The sequence below is a fragment of the Schistocerca gregaria genome, chromosome 9, assembly GCF_023897955.1.
Source record: "Schistocerca gregaria isolate iqSchGreg1 chromosome 9, iqSchGreg1.2, whole genome shotgun sequence".
Classification (NCBI taxonomy): Eukaryota; Metazoa; Arthropoda; class Insecta; order Orthoptera; family Acrididae; genus Schistocerca; species Schistocerca gregaria.
Genome location: NC_064928.1, coordinates 56,908,472 through 56,931,394, shown reverse-complemented (window position 1 = coordinate 56,931,394; position 22,923 = coordinate 56,908,472).

Genomic DNA, 22,923 nt, shown 5'->3' with positions numbered 1-22,923 from the left:
TGAAGTCCCCACCAACTATAACCGTATGAGTGGGGTATTTATTTGTTACGAGACTCAAACTTTCTCTGAACTGTTCCGCAACTGTATCATCGGAGTCTGGGGGTCGGTAGAAGGAGCCAATTATTAACTTAATTCGGCTGTTAAGTATAACCTCCACCCACACCAATTCGCTCGGAGTATCTACTTCGACTTCACTACAAGATAAACCACTACTGACAGACACCAACACTCCTCCACCAATTCTGCCTAATCTATCTTTCCTGAACACCGTCTGAGACTTCGTAAAAATTTCTGCAGAACTTATTTCAGGCTTTAGCCAGCTTTCTGTACCTATAACGATATCAGCTTCTGTGCTTTCTATTAGCGCTTGAAGCTCAGGGACTTTTCCAGCGCAACTACAACAGTTTACAACTATAATTCCGACTGTTCCTTGATCCAAGCACGTCCTGTAATTGCCAAGCACCCTTTGACATTGCAGCCCATCCCGCACTTTCCCGAGGCCTTCTAACCTACATTCGCACCTTGCCATGCAAGTGGAATAATTCACAACTAGCAGAGGTGTCTAGGCAGATGCAAGCGAACGATTAGCATCCACAATTGGCAAGCGTGCTTTTATTCGTGCGCAGGAAGCACCCTCCTCCCACACCTACACTTAATTTAGAAACAGTACAAGTGTTCCCATAATATTCTCAAGCCTACGTCGGAAAGATATGCCTTTTGCCGAGTTCACGTAAATCCCACTGCACGTTCCCATTCTTTGCGTGCAGTCGGCTGCTACTGGTGTTGCTGGTTGTGACTGCTGATAACAGATGCCGTAGCAATCAATTCATGGAGTGAATTGTATGTTTTGAGATAGTCTGTCTCTGACAAGCAAGCGCAGGTGATATAGGTGCGAACACAGGAAGCTAGGAGCCCCTCGCTGCCTGCAGACACAGAGCAGCCACACTGAGAGAGCGGCCTAAGCCGTAGGCGAAATGTGCTCATTCGCTTTGGTGCGACGTGGAACTATAAATAAGGCTGCCACTAGCGTAAGCGTTGCGTGAGCGTCGGAAAAGTCGGCTGCATGGGTGATTGCCAAGTTTGGGGAGCGTTTCGGAGTATGATCAGTGCAATGGAGACGCGGAAACTTGTTGTGGCCCAGTGTTTTGCAGTTGGACGACAAGAGTGGTACACAGTAGCAAAGAGCGAGGCACTGAGATGGCACGAACAATGGAGTGCACAATGGGGCTCGAGATGTGCTTGTTATCTCAGGTGCTGTGTGATTGTCGACAAGGAGTGAAATGGACCAATTTGTGACCGCCCTTTCAATTTAAGACGTTAAAAACAGACGGAATTTGCATTCGTAATACCAGAGCATCGAAACTACTTGGAACTCTTGTGTATATGAACGTGTCCGCGCCTTTGTACTCTGGTACCTTCGCCGCTACAAACCAACCAACCATCGTGTCCGTGCACATCAGAGTCGCAAAGAATGGAGAATAGGCAGGCTTTGTCGTGTGTGCAGCCGTAGCTCAGTTGGCAGATCGTTCACTTAGTGTGTGAAAGGTCTCGGGTTCAAGCCCCGGCGCCTACATGTTTTGTGGTCAGTGCATGGTAAGTGCTGGTCGCGGCGAACCTAAAGGCACGCAAGAAGTTGCAAAACCAGCGTCACAGACTGATATGATGTGTACTGACATAAGGAGAGCAAGATGTAAGTGTGGGGACCGGCTGTTATCGAGGTGTCATCGAGTGCAGATCTGTCTAAGGTATCAAGGCTTAACGTCATTGAAGTCTAGAGAGTGGACAACACGTTCGTCATACTCAGAGCGATGTCCGAACTCTATTTTCGACGTTATGCGTGCCACTTTCATTGTGGCCAACTACGATTCGATACAGAATGCACGAAACCTGAAAGACACCCTAACTGATACATAGAGAGTAGGATTTGTCTGCGGAATAATGGGAGTGCAAGGGTCTGTGACGTTGATATGGCTGTATGTAGCACTATTAGTCACCGGAGGGGTGGGCGTACCTCAAGTGGTAGAGCGCTCGGTTGGCGTGCGAGAGGTACTGGGATCGATACCCAGCGCCTCCAGAATTTTTAACACACCTACATTCGCACTTTGCCATGCAAGTGGAATAATTCACAACTAGCAGAGGTGTCTAGGCAGACACAAGCGAACGATTAGCATCCACAATTGGCAAGCGTGCTTTTATTCGTGCGCAGGAAGCACCCTCCTCCCACACCTACACTTAATTTAGAAACAGTACAAGTGTTCCCATAATATTCTCAAGCCTACGTCGGAAAGATATGCCTTTTGCCGAGTTCACGTAAATCCCACTGCACGTTCCCATTCTTTGCGTGCAGTCGGCTGCTACTGGTGTTGCTGGTTGTGACTGCTGATAACAGATGCCGTAGCAATCAATTCATGGAGTGAATTGTATGTTTTGAGATAGTCTGTCTCTGACAAGCAAGCGCAGGTGATATAGGTGCGAACACAGGAAGCTAGGAGCCCCTCGCTGCCTGCAGACACAGAGCAGCCACACTGAGAGAGCGGCCTAAGCCGTAGGCGAAATGTGCTCATTCGCTTTGGTGCGACGTGGAACTATAAATAAGGCTGCCACTAGCGTGAGCGTCGTGTAAAGTCGGAAAAGTCGGCTGCATGGGTGATTGCCAAGTTTGGGGAGCGTTTCGGAGTATGATCAGTGCAATGGAGACGCGGAAACTTGTTGTGGCCCAGTGTTTTGCAGTTGGACGACAAGAGTGGTACACAGTAGCAAAGAGCGAGGCACTGAGATGGCATGAACAATGGAGTGCACAATGGGGCTCGAGATGTGCTTGTTATCTCAGGTGCTGTGTGATTGTCGACAAGGAGTGAAATGGACCAATTTGTGACCGCCCTTTCAATTTAAGACGTTAAAAACAGACGGAATTTGCATTCGTAATACCAGAGCATCGAAACTACTTGGAACTCTTGTGTATATGAACGTGTCCGCGCCTTTGTACTCTGGTACCTTCGCCGCTACAAACCAACCAACCATCGTGTCCGTGCACATCAGAGTCGCAAAGAATGGAGAATAGGCAGGCTTTGTCGTGTGTGCAGCCGTAGCTCAGTTGGCAGATCGTTCGCTTAGTGTGTGAAAGGTCTCGGGTTCAAGCCCCGGCGCCTACATGTTTTGTGGTCAGTGCATGGTAAGTGCTGGTCGCGGCGAACCTAAAGGCACGTAAGAAGTTGCAAAACCAGCGTCACAGACTGATATGATGTGTACTGACATAAGGAGAGCAAGATGTAAGTGTGGGGACCGGCTGTTATCGAGGTGTCATCGAGTGCAGATCTGTCTAAGGTATCAAGGCTTAACGTCATTGAAGTCTAGAGAGTGGACAACACGTTCGTCATACTCAGAGCGATGTCCGAACTCTATTTTCGACGTTATGCGTGCCACTTTCATTGTGGCCAACTACGATTCGATACAGAATGCACGAAACCTGAAAGACACCCTCACTGATACATAGAGAGTAGGATTTGTCTGCGGAATAATGCGAGTGCAAGGGTCTGTGACGTTGATATGGCTGTATGTAGCACTATTAGTCACCGGGGGGGTGGGCGTAGCTCAAGTGGTAGAGCGCTCGGTTGGCGTGCGAGAGGTACTGGGATCGATACCCAGCGCCTCCAGAATTTTTAACACACCTACATTCGCACCTTGCCATGCAAGTGGAATAATTCACAACTAGCAGAGGTGTCTAGGCAGATACAAGCGAACGATTAGCATCCACAATTGGCAAGCGTGCTTTTATTCGTGCGCAGGAAGCACCCTCCTCCCACACCTACACTTAATTTAGAAACAGTACAAGTGTTCCCATAATATTCTCAAGCCTACGTCGGAAAGATATGCCTTTTGCCGAGTTCACGTAAATCCCACTGCACGTTCCCATTCTTTGCGTGCAGTCGGCTGCTACTGGTGTTGCTGGTTGTGACTGCTGATAACAGATGCCGTAGCAATCAATTCATGGAGTGAATTGTATGTTTTGAGATAGTCTGTCTCTGACAAGCAAGCGCAGGTGATATAGGTGCGAACACAGGAAGCTAGGAGCCCCTCGCTGCCTGCAGACACAGAGCAGCCACACTGAGAGAGCGGCCTAAGCCGTATTCGAAATGTGCTCATTCGCTTTGGTGCGACGTGGAACTATAAATAAGGCTGCCACTAGCGTGAGCGTTGCGTGAGCGTCGGAAAAGTCGGCTGCATGGGTGATTGCCAAGTTTGGGGAGCGTTTCGGAGTATGATCAGTGCAATGGAGACGCGGAAACTTGTTGTGGCCCAGTGTTTTGCAGTTGGACGACAAGAGTGGTACACAGTAGCAAAGAGCGAGGCACTGAGATGGCATGAACAATGGAGTGCACAATGGGGCTCGAGATGTGCTTGTTATCTCAGGTGCTGTGTGATTGTCGACAAGGAGTGAAATGGACCAATTTGTGACCGCCCTTTCAATTTAAGACGTTAAAAACAGACGCAATTTGCATTCGTAATACCAGAGCATCGAAACTACTTGGAACTCTTGTGTATATGAACGTGTCCGCGCCTTTGTACTCTGGTACCTTCGCCGCTACAAACCAACCAACCATCGTGTCCGTGCACATCAGAGTCGCAAAGAATGGAGAATAGGCAGGCTTTGTCGTGTGTGCAGCCGTAGCTCAGTTGGCAGATCGTTCGCTTAGTGTGTGAAAGGTCTCGGGTTCAAGCCCCGGCGCCTACATGTTTTGTGGTCAGTGCATGGTAAGTGCTGGTCGCGGCGAACCTAAAGGCACGTAAGAAGTTGCAAAACCAGCGTCATAGACTGATATGATGTGTACTGACATAAGGAGAGCAAGATGTAAGTGTGGGGACCGGCTGTTATCGAGGTGTCATCGAGTGCAGATCTGTCTAAGGTATCAAGGCTTAACGTCATTGAAGTCTAGAGAGTGGACAACACGTTCGTCATACTCAGAGCGATGTCCGAACTCTATTTTCGACGTTATGCGTGCCACTTTCATTGTGGCCAACTACGATTCGATACAGAATGCACGAAACCTGAAAGACACCCTCACTGATACATAGAGAGTAGGATTTGTCTGCGGAATAATGGGAGTGCAAGGGTCTGTGACGTTGATATGGCTGTATGTAGCACTATTAGTCACCGGGGGGGTGGGCGTAGCTCAAGTGGTAGAGCGCTCGGTTGGCGTGCGAGAGGTACTGGGATCGATACCCAGCGCCTCCGGAATTTTTAACACACCTACATTCGCACCTTGCCATGCAAGTGGAATAATTCACAACTAGCAGAGGTGTCTAGGCAGATACAAGCGAACGATTAGCATCCACAATTGGCAAGCGTGCTTTTATTCGTGCGCAGGAAGCACCCTCCTCCCACACCTACACTTAATTTAGAAACAGTACAAGTGTTCCCATAATATTCTCAAGCCTACGTCGGAAAGATATGCCTTTTGCCGAGTTCACGTAAATCCCACTGCACGTTCCCATTCTTTGCGTGCAGTCGGCTGCTACTGGTGTTGCTGGTTGTGACTGCTGATAACAGATGCCGTAGCAATCAATTCATGGAGTGAATTGTATGTTTTGAGATAGTCTGTCTCTGACAAGCAAGCGCAGGTGATATAGGTGCGAACACAGGAAGCTTGCAGCCCCTCGCTGCCTGCAGACACAGAGCAGCCACACTGAGAGAGCGGCCTAAGCCGAAGGCGAAATGTGCTCATTCGCTTTGGTGCGACGTGGAACTATAAATAAGGCTGCCACTAGCGTGAGCGTTGCGTGAGCGTCGGAAAAGTCGGCTGCATGGGTGATTGCCAAGTTTGGGGAGCGTTTCGGAGTATGATCAGTGCAATGGAGACGCTGAAACTTGTTGTGGCCCGGTGTTTTGCAGTTGGACGACAAGAGTGGTACACAGTAGCAAAGAGCGAGGCACTGAGATGGCATGAACAATGGAGTGCACAATGGGGCACGAGATGTGCTTGTTATCTCAGGTGCTGTGTGATTGTCGACAAGGAGTGAAATGGACCAATTTGTGACCGCCCTTTCAATTTAAGACGTTAAAAACAGACGCAATTTGCATTCGTAATACCAGAGCATCGAAACTACTTGGAACTCTTGTGTATATGAACGTGTCCGCGCCTTTGTACTCTGGTACCTTCGCCGCTACAAACCAACCAACCATCGTGTCCGTGCACATCAGAGTCGCAAAGAATGGAGAATAGGCAGGCTTTGTCGTGTGTGCAGCCGTAGCTCAGTTGGCAGATCGTTCGCTTAGTGTGTGAAAGGTCTCGGGTTCAAGCCCCGGCGCCTACATGTTTTGTGGTCAGTGCATGGTAAGTGCTGGTCGCGGCGAACCTAAAGGCACGCAAGAAGTTGCAAAACCAGCGTCACAGACTGATATGATGTGTACTGACATAAGGAGAGCAAGATGTAAGTGTGGGGACCGGCTGTTATCGAGGTGTCATCGAGTGCAGATCTGTCTAAGGTATCAAGGCTTAACGTCATTGAAGTCTAGAGAGTGGACAACACGTTCGTCATACTCAGAGCGATGTCCGAACTCTATTTTCGACGTTATGCGTGCCACTTTCATTGTGGCCAACTACGATTCGATACAGAATGCACGAAACCTGAAAGACACCCTCACTGATACATAGAGAGTAGGATTTGTCTGCGGAATAATGGGAGTGCAAGGGTCTGTGACGTTGATATGGCTGTATGTAGCACCATTAGTCACCGGGGGGGTGGGCGTAGCTCAAGTGGTAGAGCGCTCGGTTGGCGTGCGAGAGGTACTGGGATCGATACCCAGCGCCTCCAGAATTTTTAACACACCTACATTCGCACCTTGCCATGCAAGTGGAATAATTCACAACTAGCAGAGGTGTCTAGGCAGATACAAGCAAACGATTAGCATCCACAATTGGCAAGCGTGCTTTTATTCGTGCGCAGGAAGCACCCTCCTCCCACACCTACACTTAATTTAGAAACAGTACAAGTGTTCCCATAATATTCTCAAGCCTACGTCGGAAAGATATGCCTTTTGCCGAGTTCACGTAAATCCCACTGCACGTTCCCATTCTTTGCGTGCAGTCGGCTGCTACTGGTGTTGCTGGTTGTGACTGCTGATAACAGATGCCGTAGCAATCAATTCATGGAGTGAATTGTATGTTTTGAGATAGTCTGTCTCTGACAAGCAAGCGCAGGTGATATAGGTGCGAACACAGGAAGCTAGGAGCCCCTCGCTGCCTGCAGACACAGAGCAGCCACACTGAGAGAGCGGCCTAAGTCGTAGGCGAAATGTGCTCATTCGCTTTGGTGCGACGTGGAACTATAAATAAGGCTGCCACTAGCGTGAGCGTTGCGTGAGCGTCGGAAAAGTCGGCTGCATGGGTGATTGCCAAGTTTGGGGAGCGTTTCGGAGTATGATCAGTGCAATGGAGACGCGGAAACTTGTTGTGGCCCAGTGTTTTGCAGTTGGACGACAAGAGTAGTACACAGTAGCAAAGAGCGAGGCACTGAGATGGCATGAACAATGGAGTGCACAATGGGGCTCGAGATGTGCTTGTTATCTCAGGTGCTGTGTGATTGTCGACAAGGAGTGAAATGGACCAATTTGTGACCGCCCTTTCAATTTAAGACGTTAAAAACAGACGGAATTTGCATTCGTAATACCAGAGCATCGAAACTACTTGGAACTCTTGTGTATATGAACGTGTCCGCGCCTTTGTACTCTGGTACCTTCGCCGCTACAAACCAACCAACCATCGTGTCCGTGCACATCAGAGTCGCAAAGAATGGAGAATAGGCAGGCTTTGTCGTGTGTGCAGCCGTAGCTCAGTTGGCAGATCGTTCGCTTAGTGTGTGAAAGGTCACGGGTTTAAGCCCCGGCGCCTACATGTTTTGTGGTCAGTGCATGGTAAGTGCTGGTCGCGGCGAACCTAAAGGCACGCAAGTAGTTGCAAAACCAGCGTCACAGACTGATATGATGTGTACTGACATAAGGAGAGCAAGATGTAAGTGTGGGGACCGGCTGTTATCGAGGTGTCATCGAGTGCAGATCTGTCTAAGGTATCAAGGCTTAACGTCATTGAAGTCTAGAGAGTGGACAACACGTTCGTCATACTCAGAGCGATGTCCGAACTCTATTTTCGACGTTATGCATGCCACTTTCATTGTGGCCAACTACGATTCGATACAGAATGCACGAAACCTGAAAGACACCCTCACTGATACATAGATAGTAGGATTTGTCTGCGGAATAATGGGAGTGCAAGGGTCTGTGACGTTGATATGGCTGTATGAAGCACTATTAGTCACCTGGGGGGTGGGCGTAGCTCAAGTGGTAGAGCGCTCGGTTGGCGTGCGAGAGGTACTGGGATCGATACCCAGCGCCTCCAGAATTTTTAACACACCTACATTCGCACCTTGCCATGCAAGTGGAATAATTCACAACTAGCAGAGGTGTCTAGGCAGATACAAGCGAACGATTAGCATCCACAATTGGCAAGCGTGCTTTTATTCGTGCGCAGGAAGCACCCTCCTCCCACACCTACACTTAATTTAGAAACAGTACAAGTGTTCCCATAATATTCTCAAGCCTACGTCGGAAAGATATGCCTTTTGCCGAGTTCACGTAAATCCCACTGCACGTTCCCATTCTTTGCGTGCAGTCGGCTGCTACTGGTGTTGCTGGTTGTGACTGCTGATAACAGATGCCGTAGCAATCAATACATGGAGTGAATTGTATGTTTTGAGATAGTCTGTCTCTGACAAGCAAGCGCAGGTGATATAGGTGCGAACACAGGAAGCTTGCAGCCCCTCGCTGCCTGCAGACACAGAGCAGCCACACTGAGAGAGCGGCCGAAGCCGAAGGCGAAATGTGCTCATTCGCTTTAGTGCGACGTGGAACTATAAATAAGGCTGCCACTAGCGTGAGCGTCGTGTAAAGTCGGAAAAGTCGGCTGCATGGGTGATTGCCAAGTTTGGGGAGCGTTTCGGAGTATGATCAGTGCAATGGAGACGCGGAAACTTGTTGTGGCCCAGTGTTTTGCAGTTGGACGACAAGAGTGGTACACAGTAGCAAAGAGCGAGGCACTGAGATGGCATGAACAATGGAGTGCACAATGGGGCTCGAGATGTGCTTGTTATCTCAGGTGCTGTGTGATTGTCGACAAGGAGTGAAATGGACCAATTTGTGACCGCCCTTTCAATTTAAGACGTTAAAAACAGACGGAATTTGCATTCGTAATACCAGAGCATCGAAACTACTTGGAACTCTTGTGTATATGAACGTGTCCGCGCCTTTGTACTCTGGTACCTTCGCCGCTACAAACCAACCAACCATCGTGTCCGTGCACATCAGAGTCGCAAAGAATGGAGAATAGGCAGGCTTTGTCGTGTGTGCAGCCGTAGCTCAGTTGGCAGATCGTTCGCTTAGTGTGTGAAAGGTCACGGGTTTAAGCCCCGGCGCCTACATGTTTTGTGGTCAGTGCATGGTAAGTGCTGGTCGCGGCGAACCTAAAGGCACGCAAGTAGTTGCAAAACCAGCGTCACAGACTGATATGATGTGTACTGACATAAGGAGAGCAAGATGTAAGTGTGGGGACCGGCTGTTATCGAGGTGTCATCGAGTGCAGATCTGTCTAAGGTATCAAGGCTTAACGTCATTGAAGTCTAGAGAGTGGACAACACGTTCGTCATACTCAGAGCGATGTCCGAACTCTATTTTCGACGTTATGCGTGCCACTTTCATTGTGGCCAACTACGATTCGATACAGAATGCACGAAACCTGAAAGACACCCTCACTGATACATAGATAGTAGGATTTGTCTGCGGAATAATGGGAGTGCAAGGGTCTGTGACGTTGATATGGCTGTATGAAGCACTATTAGTCACCTGGGGGGTGGGCGTAGCTCAAGTGGTAGAGCGCTCGGTTGGCGTGCGAGAGGTACTGGGATCGATACCCAGCGCCTCCAGAATTTTTAACACACCTACATTCGCACCTTGCCATGCAAGTGGAATAATTCACAACTAGCAGAGGTGTCTAGGCAGATACAAGCGAACGATTAGCATCCACAATTGGCAAGCGTGCTTTTATTCGTGCGCAGGAAGCACCCTCCTCCCACACCTACACTTAATTTAGAAACAGTACAAGTGTTCCCATAATATTCTCAAGCCTACGTCGGAAAGATATGCCTTTTGCCGAGTTCACGTAAATCCCACTGCACGTTCCCATTCTTTGCGTGCAGTCGGCTGCTACTGGTGTTGCTGGTTGTGACTGCTGATAACAGATGCCGTAGCAATCAATACATGGAGTGAATTGTATGTTTTGAGATAGTCTGTCTCTGACAAGCAAGCGCAGGTGATATAGGTGCGAACACAGGAAGCTTGCAGCCCCTCGCTGCCTGCAGACACAGAGCAGCCACACTGAGAGAGCGGCCTAAGCCGAAGGCGAAATGTGCTCATTCGCTTTAGTGCGACGTGGAACTATAAATAAGGCTGCCACTAGCGTGAGCGTCGTGTAAAGTCGGAAAAGTCGGCTGCATGGGTGATTGCCAAGTTTGGGGAGCGTTTCGGAGTATGATCAGTGCAATGGAGACGCGGAAACTTGTTGTGGCCCAGTGTTTTGCAGTTGGACGACAAGAGTGGTACACAGTAGCAAAGAGCGAGGCACTGAGATGGCATGAACAATGGAGTGCACAATGGGGCTCGAGATGTGCTTGTTATCTCAGGTGCTGTGTGATTGTCGACAAGGAGTGAAATGGACCAATTTGTGACCGCCCTTTCAATTTAAGACGTTAAAAACAGACGGAATTTGCATTCGTAATACCAGAGCATCGAAACTACTTGGAACTCTTGTGTATATGAACGTGTCCGCGCCTTTGTACTCTGGTACCTTCGCCGCTACAAACCAACCAACCATCGTGTCCGTGCACATCAGAGTCGCAAAGAATGGAGAATAGGCAGGCTTTGTCGTGTGTGCAGCCGTAGCTCAGTTGGCAGATCGTTCGCTTAGTGTGTGAAAGGTCTCGGGTTCAAGCCCCGGCGCCTACATGTTTTGTGGTCAGTGCATGGTAAGTGCTGGTCGCGGCGAACCTAAAGGCACGTAAGAAGTTGCAAAACCAGCGTCATAGACTGATATGATGTGTACTGACATAAGGAGAGCAAGATGTAAGTGTGGGGACCGGCTGTTATCGAGGTGTCATCGAGTGCAGATCTGTCTAAGGTATCAAGGCTTAACGTCATTGAAGTCTAGAGAGTGGACAACACGTTCGTCATACTCAGAGCGATGTCCGAACTCTATTTTCGACGTTATGCGTGCCACTTTCATTGTGGCCAACTACGATTCGATACAGAATGCACGAAACCTGAAAGACACCCTCACTGATACATAGAGAGTAGGATTTGTCTGCGGAATAATGGGAGTGCAAGGGTCTGTGACGTTGATATGGCTGTATGTAGCACTATTAGTCACCGGGGGGGTGGGCGTAGCTCAAGTGGTAGAGCGCTCGGTTGGCGTGCGAGAGGTACTGGGATCGATACCCAGCGCCTCCAGAATTTTTAACACACCTACATTCGCACCTTGCCATGCAAGTGGAATAATTCACAACTAGCAGAGGTGTCTAGGCAGATACAAGCGAACGATTAGCATCCACAATTGGCAAGCGTGCTTTTATTCGTGCGCAGGAAGCACCCTCCTCCCACACCTACACTTAATTTAGAAACAGTACAAGTGTTCCCATAATATTCTCAAGCCTACGTCGGAAAGATATGCCTTTTGCCGAGTTCACGTAAATCCCACTGCACGTTCCCATTCTTTGCGTGCAGTCGGCTGCTACTGGTGTTGCTGGTTGTGACTGCTGATAACAGATGCCGTAGCAATCAATTCATGGAGTGAATTGTATGTTTTGAGATAGTCTGTCTCTGACAAGCAAGCGCAGGTGATATAGGTGCGAACACAGGAAGCTTGCAGCCCCTCGCTGCCTGCAGACACAGAGCAGCCACACTGAGAGAGCGGCCTAAGCCGAAGGCGAAATGTGCTCATTCGCTTTGGTGCGACGTGGAACTATAAATAAGGCTGCCACTAGCGTGAGCGTTGCGTGAGCGTCGGAAAAGTCGGCTGCATGGGTGATTGCCAAGTTTGGGGAGCGTTTCGGAGTATGATCAGTGCAATGGAGACGCGGAAACTTGTTGTGGCCCGGTGTTTTGCAGTTGGACGACAAGAGTGGTACACAGTAGCAAAGAGCGAGGCACTGAGATGGCATGAACAATGGAGTGCACAATGGGGCTCGAGATGTGCTTGTTATCTCAGGTGCTGTGTGATTGTCGACAAGGAGTGAAATGGACCAATTTGTGACCGCCCTTTCAATTTAAGACGTTAAAAACAGACGCAATTTGCATTCGTAATACCAGAGCATCGAAACTACTTGGAACTCTTGTGTATATGAACGTGTCCGCGCCTTTGTACTCTGGTACCTTCGCCGCTACAAACCAACCAACCATCGTGTCCGTGCACATCAGAGTCGCAAAGAATGGAGAATAGGCAGGCTTTGTCGTGTGTGCAGCCGTAGCTCAGTTGGCAGATCGTTCGCTTAGTGTGTGAAAGGTCTCGGGTTCAAGCCCCGGCGCCTACATGTTTTGTGGTCAGTGCATGGTAAGTGCTGGTCGCGGCGAACCTAAAGGCACGCAAGAAGTTGCAAAACCAGCGTCACAGACTGATATGATGTGTACTGACATAAGGAGAGCAAGATGTAAGTGTGGGGACCGGCTGTTATCGAGGTGTCATCGAGTGCAGATCTGTCTAAGGTATCAAGGCTTAACGTCATTGAAGTCTAGAGAGTGGACAACACGTTCGTCATACTCAGAGCGATGTCCGAACTCTATTTTCGACGTTATGCGTGCCACTTTCATTGTGGCCAACTACGATTCGATACAGAATGCACGAAACCTGAAAGACACCCTCACTGATACATAGAGAGTAGGATTTGTCTGCGGAATAATGGGAGTGCAAGGGTCTGTGACGTTGATATGGCTGTATGTAGCACCATTAGTCACCGGGGGGGTGGGCGTAGCTCAAGTGGTAGAGCGCTCGGTTGGCGTTCGAGAGGTACTGGGATCGATACCCAGCGCCTCCAGAATTTTTAACACACCTACATTCGCACCTTGCCATGCAAGTGGAATAATTCACAACTAGCAGAGGTGTCTAGGCAGATACAAGCAAACGATTAGCATCCACAATTGGCAAGCGTGCTTTTATTCGTGCGCAGGAAGCACCCTCCTCCCACACCTACACTTAATTTAGAAACAGTACAAGTGTTCCCATAATATTCTCAAGCCTACGTCGGAAAGATATGCCTTTTGCCGAGTTCACGTAAATCCCACTGCACGTTCCCATTCTTTGCGTGCAGTCGGCTGCTACTGGTGTTGCTGGTTGTGACTGCTGATAACAGATGCCGTAGCAATCAATTCATGGAGTGAATTGTATGTTTTGAGATAGTCTGTCTCTGACAAGCAAGCGCAGGTGATATAGGTGCGAACACAGGAAGCTAGGAGCCCCTCGCTGCCTGCAGACACAGAGCAGCCACACTGAGAGAGCGGCCTAAGCCGAAGGCGAAATGTGCTCATTCGCTTTAGTGCGACGTGGAACTATAAATAAGGCTGCCACTAGCGTGAGCGTCGTGTAAAGTCGGAAAAGTCGGCTGCATGGGTGATTGCCAAGTTTGGGGAGCGTTTCGGAGTATGATCAGTGCAATGGAGACGCGGAAACTTGTTGTGGCCCAGTGTTTTGCAGTTGGACGACAAGAGTGGTACACAGTAGCAAAGAGCGAGGCACTGAGATGGCATGAACAATGGAGTGCACAATGGGGCTCGAGATGTGCTTGTTATCTCAGGTGCTGTGTGATTGTCGACAAGGAGTGAAATGGACCAATTTGTGACCGCCCTTTCAATTTAAGACGTTAAAAACAGACGGAATTTGCATTCGTAATACCAGAGCATCGAAACTACTTGGAACTCTTGTGTATATGAACGTGTCCGCGCCTTTGTACTCTGGTACCTTCGCCGCTACAAACCAACCAACCATCGTGTCCGTGCACATCAGAGTCGCAAAGAATGGAGAATAGGCAGGCTTTGTCGTGTGTGCAGCCGTAGCTCAGTTGGCAGATCGTTCGCTTAGTGTGTGAAAGGTCTCGGGTTCAAGCCCCGGCGCCTACATGTTTTGTGGTCAGTGCATGGTAAGTGTTGGTCGCGACGAACCTAAAGGCACGCAAGAAGTTGCAAAACCAGCGTCACAGACTGATATGATGTGTACTGACATAAGGAGAGCAAGATGTAAGTGTGGGGACCGGCTGTTATCGTGGTGTCATCGAGTGCAGATCTGTCTAAGGTATCAAGGCTTAACGTCATTGAAGTCTAGAGAGTGGACAACACGTTCGTCATACTCAGAGCGATGTCCGAACTCTATTTTCGACGTTATGCGTGCCACTTTCATTGTGGCCAACTACGATTCGATACAGAATGCACGAAACCTGAAAGACACCCTCACTGATACATAGAGAGTAGGATTTGTCTGCGGAATAATGGGAGTGCAAGGGTCTGTGACGTTGATATGGCTGTATGTAGCACTATTAGTCACCGGGGGGGTGGGCGTAGCTCAGGTGGTAGAGCGCTCGGTTGGCGTTCGAGAGGTACTGGGATCGATACCCAGCACCTCCAGAATTTTTAACACACCTACATTCGCACCTTGCCATGCAAGTGGAATAATTCACAACTAGCAGAGGTGTCTAGGCAGATACAAGCAAACGATTAGCATCCACAATTGGCAAGCGTGCTTTTATTCGTGCGCAGGAAGCACCCTCCTCCCACACCTACACTTAATTTAGAAACAGTACAAGTGTTCCCATAATATTCTCAAGCCTACGTCGGAAAGATATGCCTTTTGCCGAGTTCACGTAAATCCCACTGCACGTTCCCATTCTTTGCGTGCAGTCGGCTGCTACTGGTGTTGCTGGTTGTGACTGCTGATAACAGATGCCGTAGCAATCAATTCATGGAGTGAATTGTATGTTTTGAGATAGTCTGTCTCTGACAAGCAAGCGCAGGTGATATAGGTGCGAACACAGGAAGCTAGGAGCCCCTCGCTGCCTGCAGACACAGAGCAGCCACACTGAGAGAGCGGCCTAAGCCGTAGGCGAAATGTGCTCATTCGCTTTGGTGCGACGTGGAACTATAAATAAGGCTGCCACTAGCGTGAGCGTTGCGTGAGCGTCGGAAAAGTCGGCTGCATGGGTGATTGCCAAGTTTGGGGAGCGTTTCGGAGTATGATCAGTGCAATGGAGACGCGGAAACTTGTTGTGGCCCAGTGTTTTGCAGTTGGACGACAAGAGTGGTACACAGTAGCAAAGAGCGAGGCACTGAGATGGCATGAACAATGGAGTGCACAATGGGGCTCGAGATGTGCTTGTTATCTCAGGTGCTGTGTGATTGTCGACAAGGAGTGAAATGGACCAATTTGTGACCGCCCTTTCAATTTAAGACGTTAAAAACAGACGGAATTTGCATTCGTAATACCAGAGCATCGAAACTACTTGGAACTCTTGTGTATATGAACGTGTCCGCGCCTTTGTACTCTGGTACCTTCGCCGCTACAAACCAACCAACCATCGTGTCCGTGCACATCAGAGTCGCAAAGAATGGAGAATAGGCAGGCTTTGTCGTGTGTGCAGCCGTAGCTCAGTTGGCAGATCGTTCGCTTAGTGTGTGAAAGGTCACGGGTTTAAGCCCCGGCGCCTACATGTTTTGTGGTCAGTGCATGGTAAGTGCTGGTCGCGGCGAACCTAAAGGCACGCAAGTAGTTGCAAAACCAGCGTCACAGACTGATATGATGTGTACTGACATAAGGAGAGCAAGATGTAAGTGTGGGGACCGGCTGTTATCGAGGTGTCATCGAGTGCAGATCTGTCTAAGGTATCAAGGCTTAACGTCATTGAAGTCTAGAGAGTGGACAACACGTTCGTCATACTCAGAGCGATGTCCGAACTCTATTTTCGACGTTATGCGTGCCACTTTCATTGTGGCCAACTACGATTCGATACAGAATGCACGAAACCTGAAAGACACCCTCACTGATACATAGATAGTAGGATTTGTCTGCGGAATAATGGGAGTGCAAGGGTCTGTGACGTTGATATGGCTGTATGAAGCACTATTAGTCACCGGGGGGGTGGGCGTAGCTCAAGTGGTAGAGCGCTCGGTTGGCGTGCGAGAGGTACTGGGATCGATACCCAGCGCCTCCAGAATTTTTAACACACCTACATTCGCACCTTGCCATGCAAGTGGAATAATTCACAACTAGCAGAGGTGTCTAGGCAGATACAAGCGAACGATTAGCATCCACAATTGGCAAGCGTGCTTTTATTCGTGCGCAGGAAGCACCCTCCTCCCACACCTACACTTAATTTAGAAACAGTACAAGTGTTCCCATAATATTCTCAAGCCTACGTCGGAAAGATATGCCTTTTGCCGAGTTCACGTAAATCCCACTGCACGTTCCCATTCTTTGCGTGCAGTCGGCTGCTACTGGTGTTGCTGGTTGTGACTGCTGATAACAGATGCCGTAGCAATCAATACATGGAGTGAATTGTATGTTTTGAGATAGTCTGTCTCTGACAAGCAAGCGCAGGTGATATAGGTGCGAACACAGGAAGCTTGCAGCCCCTCGCTGCCTGCAGACACAGAGCAGCCACACTGAGAGAGCGGCCTAAGCCGAAGGCGAAATGTGCTCATTCGCTTTAGTGCGACGTGGAACTATAAATAAGGCTGCCACTAGCGTGAGCGTTGCGTGAGCGTCGTGTAAAGTCGGAAAAGTCGGCTGCATGGGTGATTGCCAAGTTTGGGGAGCGTTTCGGAGTATGATCAGTGCAATGGAGACGCGGAAACTTGTTGTGGCCCAGTGTTTTGCAGTTGGACGACAAGAGTGGTACACAGTAGCAAAGAGCGAGGCACTGAGATGGCATGAACAATGGAGTGCACAATGGGACTCGAGATGTGCTTGTTATCTCAGGTGCTGTGTGATTGTCGACAAGGAGTGAAATGGACCAATTTGTGACCGCCCTTTCAATTTAAGACGTTAAAAACAGACGGAATTTGCATTCGTAATACCAGAGCATCGAAACTACTTGGAACTCTTGTGTATATGAACGTGTCCGCGCCTTTGTACTCTGGTACCTTCGCCGCTACAAACCAACCAACTATCGTGTCCGTGCACATCAGAGTCGCAAAGAATGGAGAATAGGCAGGCTTTGTCGTGTGTGCAGCCGTAGCTCAGTTGGCAGATCGTTCGCTTAGTGTGTGAAAGGTCTCGGGTTCAAGCCCCGGCGCCTACATGTTTTGTGGTCAGTGCATGGTAAGTGCTGGTCGCGGCGAACCTAAAGGCACGTAAGAAGTTGCAAAACCAGCGTCACAGACTGATATGATGTGTACTGACATAAGGAGAGCAAGATGTAAGTGTGGGGACCGGCTGTTATCGAGGTGTCATCGAGTGCAGATCTGTCTAAGGTATCAAGGCTTAACGTCATTGAAGTCTAGAGAGTGGACAACACGTTCGTCATACTCTGAGCGATGTCCGAACTATATTTTCGACGTTATGCGTGCCACTTTCATTGTGGCCAACTACGATTCGATACAGAATGCACGAAACCTGAAAGACACCCTCACTGATACATAGAGAGTAGGATTTGTCTGCGGAATAATGGGAGTGCAAGGGTCTGTGACGTTGATATGGCTGTATGTAGCACTACTAGTCACCGGGGGGGTGGGCGTAGCTCAGGTGGTAGAGCGCTCGGTTGGCGTGCGAGAGGTACTGGGATCGATACCCAGCGCCTCCAGAATTTTTAACACACCTACATTCGCACCTTGCCATGCAAGTGGAATAATTCACAACTAGCAGAGGTGTCTAGGCAGATACAAGCGAACGATTAGCATCCACAATTGGCAAGCGTGCTTTTATTCGTGCGCAGGAAGCACCCTCCTCCCACACCTACACTTAATTTAGAAACAGTACAAGTGTTCCCATAATATTCTCAAGCCTACGTCGGAAAGATATGCCTTTTGCCGAGTTCACGTAAATCCCACTGCACGTTCCCATTCTTTGCGTGCAGTCGGCTGCTACTGGTGTTGCTGGTTGTGACTGCTGATAACAGATGCCGTAGCAATCAATTCATGGAGTGAATTGTATGTTTTGAGATAGTCTGTCTCTGACAAGCAAGCGCAGGTGATATAGGTGCGAACACAGGAAGCTTGCAGCCCCTCGCTGCCTGCAGACACAGAGCAGCCACACTGAGAGAGCGGCCTAAGCCGTAGGCGAAATGGGCTCATTCGCTTTGGTGCGACGTGGAACTATAAATAAGGCTGCCACTAGCGTGAGCGTCGTGTAAAGTCGGAAAAGTCGGCTGCATGGGTGATTGCCAAGTTTGGGGAGCGTTTCGGAGTATGATCAGTGCAATGGAGACGCGGAAACTTGTTGTGGCCCAGTGTTTTGCAGTTGGACGACAAGAGTGGTACACAGTAGCAAAGAGCGAGGCACTGAGATGGCATGAACAATGGAGTGCACAATGGGGCTCGAGATGTGCTTGTTATCTCAGGTGCTGTGTGATTGTCGACAAGGAGTGAAATGGACCAATTTGTGACCGCCCTTTCAATTTAAGACGTTAAAAACAGACGGAATTTGCATTCGTAATACCAGAGCATCGAAACTACTTGGAACTCTTGTGTATATGAACGTGTCCGCGCCTTTGTACTCTGGTACCTTCGCCGCTACAAACCAACCAACCATCGTGTCCGTGCACATCAGAGTCGCAAAGAATGGAGAATAGGCAGGCTTTGTCATGTGTGCAGCCGTAGCTCAGTTGGCAGATCGTTCGCTTAGTGTGTGAAAGGTCTCGGGTTCAAGCCCCGGCGCCTACATGTTTTGTGGTCAGTGCATGGTAAGTGTTGGTCGCGACGAACCTAAAGGCACGCAAGAAGTTGCAAAACCAGCGTCACAGACTGATATGATGTGTACTGACATAAGGAGAGCAAGATGTAAGTGTGGGGACCGGCTGTTATCGTGGTGTCATCGAGTGCAGATCTGTCTAAGGTATCAAGGCTTAACGTCATTGAAGTCTAGAGAGTGGACAACACGTTCGTCATACTCAGAGCGATGTCCGAACTCTATTTTCGACGTTATGCGTGCCACTTTCATTGTGGCCAACTACGATTCGATACAGAATGCACGAAACCTGAAAGACACCCTCACTGATACATAGAGAGTAGGATTTGTCTGCGGAATAATGGGAGTGCAAGGGTCTGTGACGTTGATATGGCTGTATGTAGCACTATTAGTCACCGGGGGGGTGGGCGTAGCTCAGGTGGTAGAGCGCTCGGTTGGCGTGCGAGAGGTACTGGGATCGATACCCAGCGCCTCCAGAATTTTTAACACACCTACATTCGCACCTTGCCATGCAAGTGGAATAATTCACAACTAGCAGAGGTGTCTAGGCAGATACAAGCGAACGATTAGCATCCACAATTGGCAAGCGTGCTTTTATTCGTGCGCAGGAAGCACCCTCCTCCCACACCTACACTTAATTTAGAAACAGTACAAGTGTTCCCATAATATTCTCAAGCCTACGTCGGAAAGATATGCCTTTTGCCGAGTTCACGTAAATCCCACTGCACGTTCCCATTCTTTGCGTGCGGTCGGCTGCTACTGGTGTTGCTGGTTGTGACTGCTGATAACAGATGCCGTAGCAATCAATTCATGGAGTGAATTGTATGTTTTGAGATAGTCTGTCTCTGACAAGCAAGCGCAGGTGATATAGGTGCGAACACAGGAAGCTTGCAGACCCTCGCTGCCTGCAGACACAGAGCAGCCACACTGAGAGAGCGGCCTAAGCCGTAGGCGAAATGTGCTCATTCGCTTTGGTGCGACGTGGAACTATAAATAAGGCTGCCACTAGCGTGAGCGTCGTGTAAAGTCGGAAAAGTCGGCTGCATGGGTGATTGCCAAGTTTGGGGAGCGTTTCGGAGTATGATCAGTGCAATGGAGACGCGGAAACTTGTTGTGGCCCAGTGTTTTGCAGTTGGACGACAAGAGTGGTACACAGTAGCAAAGAGCGAGGCACTGAGATGGCATGAACAATGGAGTGCACAATGGGGCTCGAGATGTGCTTGTTATCTCAGGTGCTGTGTGATTGTCAACAAGGAGTGAAATGGACCAATTTGTGACCGCCCTTTCAATTTAAGACGTTAAAAACAGACGGAATTTGCATTCGTAATACCAGAGCATCGAAACTACTTGGAACTCTTGTGTATATGAACGTGTCCGCGCCTTTGTACTCTGGTACCTTCGCCGCTACAAACCAACCAACCATCGTGTCCGTGCACATCAGAGTCGCAAAGAATGGAGAATAGGCAGGCTTTGTCGTGTGTGCAGCCGTAGCTCAGTTGGCAGATCGTTCGCTTAGTGTGTGAAAGGTCTCGGGTTCAAGCCCCGGCGCCTACATGTTTTGTGGTCAGTGCATGGTAAGTGCTGGTCGCGGCGAACCTAAAGGCACGTAAGAAGTTGCAAAACCAGCGTCACAGACTGATATGATGTGTACTGACATAAGGAGAGCAAGATGTAAGTGTGGGGACCGGCTGTTATCGAGGTGTCATCGAGTGCAGATCTGTCTAAGGTATCAAGGCTTAACGTCATTGAAGTCTAGAGAGTGGACAACACGTTCGTCATACTCTGAGCGATGTCCGAACTCTATTTTCGACGTTATGCGTGCCACTTTCATTGTGGCCAACTACGATTCGATACAGAATGCACGAAACCTGAAAGACACCCTCACTGATACATAGAGAGTAGGATTTGTCTGCGGAATAATGGGAGTGCAAGGGTCTGTGACGTTGATATGGCTGTATGTAGCACTATTAGTCACCGGGGGGGTGGGCGTAGCTCAGGTGGTAGAGCGCTCGGTTGGCGTGCGAGAGGTACTGGGATCGATACCCAGCGCCTCCAGAATTTTTAACACACCTACATTCGCACCTTGCCATGCAAGTGGAATAATTCACAACTAGCAGAGGTGTCTAGGCAGATACAAGCGAACGATTAGCATCCACAATTGGCAAGCGTGCTTTTATTCGTGCGCAGGAAGCACCCTCCTCCCACACCTACACTTAATTTAGAAACAGTACAAGTGTTCCCATAATATTCTCAAGCCTACGTCGGAAAGATATGCCTTTTGCCGAGTTCACGTAAATCCCACTGCACGTTCCCATTCTTTGCGTGCAGTCGGCTGCTACTGGTGTTGCTGGTTGTGACTGCTGATAACAGATGCCGTAGCAATCAATTCATGGAGTGAATTGTATGTTTTGAGATAGTCTGTCTCTGACAAGCAAGCGCAGGTGATATAGGTGCGAACACAGGAAGCTTGCAGCCCCTCGCTGCCTGCAGACACAGAGCAGCCACACTGAGAGAGCGGCCTAAGCCGTAGGCGAAATGTGCTCATTCGCTTTGGTGCGACGTGGAACTATAAATAAGGCTGCCACTAGCGTGAGCGTCGTGTAAAGTCGGAAAAGTCGGCTGCATGGGTGATTGCCAAGTTTGGGGAGCGTTTCGGAGTATGATCAGTGCAATGGAGACGCGGAAACTTGTTGTGGCCCAGTGTTTTGCAGTTGGACGACAAGAGTGGTACACAGTAGCAAAGAGCGAGGCACTGAGATGGCATGAACAATGGAGTGCACAATGGGGCTCGAGATGTGCTTGTTATCTCAGGTGCTGTGTGATTGTCGACAAGGAGTGAAATGGACCAATTTGTGACCGCCCTTTCAATTTAAGACGTTAAAAACAGACGGAATTTGCATTCGTAATACCAGAGCATCGAAACTACTTGGAACTCTTGTGTATATGAACGTGTCCGCGCCTTTGTACTCTGGTACCTTCGCCGCTACAAACCAACCAACCATCGTGTCCGTGCACATCAGAGTCGCAAAGAATGGAGAATAGGCAGGCTTTGTCGTGTGTGCAGCCGTAGCTCAGTTGGCAGATCGTTCGCTTAGTGTGTGAAAGGTCTCGGGTTCAAGCCCCGGCGCCTACATGTTTTGTGGTCAGTGCATGGTAAGTGCTGGTCGCGACGAACCTAAAGGCACGCAAGAAGTTGCAAAACCAGCGTCACAGACTGATATGATGTGTACTGACATAAGGAGAGCAAGATGTAAGTGTGGGGACCGGCTGTTATCGAGGTGTCATCGAGTGCAGATCTGTCTAAGGTATCAAGGCTTAACGTCATTGAAGTCTAGAGAGTGGACAACACGTTCGTCATACTCAGAGCGATGTCCGAACTCTATTTTCGACGTTATGCGTGCCACTTTCATTGTGGCCAACTACGATTCGATACAGAATGCACGAAACCTGAAAGACACCCTCACTGATACATAGAGAGTAGGATTTGTCTGCGGAATAATGGGAGTGCAAGGGTCTGTGACGTTGATATGGCTGTATGTAGCACTATTAGTCACTGGGGGGGTGGGCGTAGCTCAGGTGGTAGAGCGCTCGGTTGGCGTGCGAGAGGTACTGGGATCGATACCCAGCGCCTCCAGAATTTTTAACACACCTACATTCGCACCTTGCCATGCAAGTGGAAAAATTCACAACTAGCAGAGGTGTCTAGGCAGATACAAGCGAACGATTAGCATCCACAATTGGCAAGCGTGCTTTTATTCGTGCGCAGGAAGCACCCTCCTCCCACACCTACACTTAATTTAGAAACAGTACAAGTGTTCCCATAATATTCTCAAGCCTACGTCGGAAAGATATGCCTTTTGCCGAGTTCACGTAAATCCCACTGCACGTTCCCATTCTTTGCGTGCAGTCGGCTGCTACTGGTGTTGCTGGTTGTGACTGC